General features: G+C 40.8%; 1 protein-coding gene across 15 annotated transcripts in view; it reads right to left on the reverse strand.

The window, feature by feature from the left end:
• The window catches only part of MCF2L2 (MCF.2 cell line derived transforming sequence-like 2), a 264,853-nt gene that overhangs the window by 83,198 nt on the left and 177,323 nt on the right, over positions 1–4,332 (reverse strand). The gene's annotated exons all lie outside the window — the stretch shown is intronic.

The following is a 4,332-nucleotide window of genomic DNA, read 5'->3' on the forward strand; positions in this document are numbered from 1 at the left end:
AGTAGACATCTAATGAGGCTGTGCATGCACCTTTCATTGCAGGTCAGCCACTCCCATGATAAGAGCTTGTGTCTGGCTTTCCACAATTTCAGCACTTTTCCTACAGGAGATAAGACTCTCACTCCAGGCAATCTTAGAAGATTTGAGGCTCAGAGTATGCTTCTGGAGCCAGGAGTTAAAATCCCTGAGTTCCTTGTTTTCTCCCATCACTCTGTCCAGTAAACTTAGAGCAACCAGCCAACTTCATTATATTCCTTGGTTCTCTACAAATGATCAAAGGTATTATGTACACAGTTATTGAACTCCTTGCCTCTCATGAGTGGTGAATCAGGAGTAATGAATGCATTTCTTTTGCATAACTCTTTAAACAGTTCATGACAAGGATTCTCAGTGTTCTCCACACAATTAGAAGTAGAGTTCTTAGCATTTTTGAGGCTAATCATATTAAGCAGCCAACTCTAGAAACCCCAAAACCAACTAAAGAAATCCATCCTTAAAACTCTGTTCCTTTAGAACACAGTACCAAGATCTGATTAAAAAAAAAAAAAAAAAAAGCAGGCAGAGGAAGGTGGAAGGACTAGATCTTTCTTTGGTGCTGGATGCTTCTGGCCCTGGAACATCAGATTCCAAGTTCTCAGTTTTTGGACTCTTGGACTTACACCAGTGGTTTGCCAGGGGCTTTCCAGCATTCGGCTGCAGCCTGAAGACTGCACTATCAGCTTCCCTACTTTTGAGGTTTTGGGACTCAGACTGGCTTCCTGGCCCCTCAGCTTGCAGATGTCTATTGTGGGACTTCATCTTGTGATCGTGTGAGTCAGTTCTCCTAATAAACTCCCCTTCATATATTCATCTAACCTATTAGTTCTGTACCTTTAGAGAACACTGACCAATACAGTGGGTTAAGCCAATCGTCTAGTAAGATCATAAAATGCTATAAGCAGATATAAACTTAAGGCTGATCCAGCTCATCTCTTCATTTTACAGATGAGAAAACAGAAGTAGAAATAGAATTGGAACCCCAGTTTCTCGAAACCCAGTGTTTGTATAACACCATGCTAATTTCATTCTAATTTGTGTTTTATTTAATAAGCAGGAAACAGTTCCAATAGAGGTCCAGGGCAGTGAAACAACTTGGCCAAGGTCTACGGCTTTTGCAAAGCAAGTACTCTTTCTGCTACTTTACCTCGTTGCTCTTGGCCTATATTTGGGGTGCATCTAAAGAACTGTTTGCTGATTATTAAATAAAATGCAAATTACAATGAAATTAGCATGGTGTTATAAAAATACACGTTTTTAAGAAACTGGGGTTCCAAGTCTATTTCTATCTCTAGCATACAAGGTAAGTCACTTCCTTTCTCAGAGTCTGTTTTTCTGTTGTCAACGGGCTGGATTAGATAAACCTGACTTCCCTTCTTGGCCCTCATATGTCATTCTATAAATGTTATTATTTCTAATAAGATGTATGCTGTGATCTTTGGTCTAATGGCCACTGCTTTTCATTTTTCACAAGAAATGAAACAAAGTTCACAAGATTCTCTATTTTTTTGCAACCCAGTTAATGTGTAATTGGAGCACTACATGGGAACAACACGGAGAAGGGGAATGGATTGGGTTGGAGAAAGGGCAGTCTGACCTATCCTCTGCAAGAGGTACAGGGCCTGTCCAGGAAGACAGGAGCGCCAGGAGGAGAAAACTCCATCAGGAGCTGGAGTCATGGCCACACATGGGGCCTTACAGGATCCAGGCTGCCAGAGCAGGGTTTGGATGGGGGCTGGAAGACTGGGGGAGCCAGATGAGGATATGGTTGCCATGACAGGCCACGAGTGTGGACAAGTACAGGCCAGGGAAGGTGTACGAGATTGATGGGGCTGTGGCAAGCAGGGCAGATACCCTTCCAGGAACCTGTTCCCTTAAATACAAAATATGGTCCTGAGGGCTCAGTCTCAGGAAAACCTGTTCTTAATTTTACATCCTTTTCCTGCTTTGATTAGGTGTTCCCTGATTACAAAATAAATTCCCAGAACTGTTCATGGTAACAACACAAAACACTACAGAGCCATACAAGGATCATATTGAAACTAATGACATTTTAAGAATAAAAGATCTGATTAATATGAACACTTCCCTGGTTCCTAGGAGAACTCTTGAGTTTTGTTCAGTAGACCTGCCTTCTCTTCCTTCCTCTCTGCTTTGTATCTTAGTTTCTATATTTTGTCTTATATTAATGGGATTTGGTCTCATTACCCCTATGATTGTACAGTAGTTTACTGGATATAAATTATTATTAAAGCTTATCTGGACAGATGTTCTTTGATATCACACAATAAACAGTGACAATGTAATTTTGTGCATATAGCACTTGAAGAGACTGATTATAAATACAATCCCATTAATCTTAATTCAAGGCTGGGTGCGGTGGCTCAAGCCTGTAATCCCAGCACTTTGGGAGGCCGAGGCAGGTGGATCATGAGGTCAAGAGATCGAGACCATCCTGGTCAACATGGTGAAATCCCGTCTCTACTAAAAATACAAAAAATTAGCTGGGCATGGTGGTGTGCACTTGTAATCCTGGCTACTCAAGAGGCTGAGGCAGGAGAATTGCCTGAACCCAGGAGGCGGAGGTTGTGGTGAGCAGAGATCACGCCATTGCACTCCAGCCTGGGTAACAAGAGCAAAACTCCATCTCACCAAAAAAAAAAAAAAAAATCTTAATTCAAGTTAACAATCCTTGCATTTGCATGGCATTTTAGGTATTATAAAGTTTTTTTAAAAAGTTGTGGTAAGATATGCATAAAATTTCCTATTTAAGTCTTTCTTAAGTGCATAGTTCAGAAGTGTTAAGTACATTCACAATGTTGTGTAACCATCACTGCTACCATTTCCAGACTTTTTCATCATCCCAAACCGAAGTTCTGTACCTATTAAACATGACCCCATTCTCTACCTCTCTACCCCTCCTGGGAACCTCTATTCTACTTTCTGTATGAATTTTCCTACTCTAGGTATCTCATATCAGTGGAATCACACAATGTTCATCCTTTGGTATCTTGCTTATTTCTCATAGCGTACTGTTTTCAAGGTTCATGCACATTGTAGCATGTGTCAGAATTTGATGCGTTTTTAAGGCTATCTTCCATTTTCTGTATCTACCACATTTGACGTATGCATTCGTCTGTCGATGAATACCTGGGTTGTTTTCACTTTTTGGCACTTGTGGATAATGCTGTTATGAACACTGATGTGGAAGTATCTGAGTCTCTACCTTCAATTTTGAGCATATACCTAGAAGTGGAATTGCTGGATCACAGGATCATTCTATTTTTAACTTTTTTGAGCAATTGCCATACCACCCTCCACAGCAGCTGCACCTTTTATATTACCAACAACAGTGCACAAAGGTTCTAATTTCTCCACAATCTGGTCAACATTTAGATTCTTCTTCTTTTTTTTTTTTTTAAAACAGCTAACCCAATGGGAGTGAAGTAAGGCTGTTTTTCGTTTTTAATGTGCGCATTATCTCACTTGATCCGCTCCCTCCCTAACAAACAGGTCCTCCAGGGCAGGTATCCTATCTTATTCATCCTTAGCCCCAGTGCCTTGCAAGCAAGGAAATTCTTAATAAGTGTCAATTGAATGGTGGTTGAGAGATTTATTGGACGCAAGCCAATTCTGTGGACAAGAATAGGTATTAACTGTGATTTTCATTTCACAGAAGAGCAGATCAGGACTCTGGGCACTAAGTGACTTAGCTGAGGTCAAACTGCCTTCCAGCCCCAAGCCCAGTGACAGGAGAGCTGATGTGTCAAGGATGAATGCCAGTCCATTGAAGCAGTACCCACTTTTCTGACTCTGCTCCAGAAGAGACAGAGCCTATACAGTAAGGACACAGAGAAGCAGGTTACAGAAAAAGGGCTGGCTCAGACCATCATCCATGTATGCCTGGGATTTGAGGAATGTGGCTGAAATCTCAACACTCTGGTGCAGAGGCACATCTACTATCAAATATAACAACACATGCTGTGAGAGATGCCCAGTATACCAAGGAGATTTCCAGAATACAGCTGACAGGAAGGCCTCAGTACTCCAACCCCAGCAAAGCAGTACTGGCAACAATCCCAACAGGAGTATCCAAGTAACTCAGTAATCTTCAGTCAAGAAAATAAACTGTGAAACAATTACGGTCAGTCCTCTGTCTGTGTAGGTTCCATATCTGTGGATTCAACGAACCTCATATTTAAAATATTAATAAATAATAACTATAAAAATTAAAATAATGCAAATTTTAAAAGCAATACAGCGTAACAACTATTTACATAGTGTTTCTATTGTATC

The sequence above is a fragment of the Callithrix jacchus genome, chromosome 15, assembly GCF_049354715.1.
Source record: "Callithrix jacchus isolate 240 chromosome 15, calJac240_pri, whole genome shotgun sequence".
NCBI lineage: Eukaryota > Metazoa > Chordata > Mammalia > Primates > Cebidae > Callithrix > Callithrix jacchus.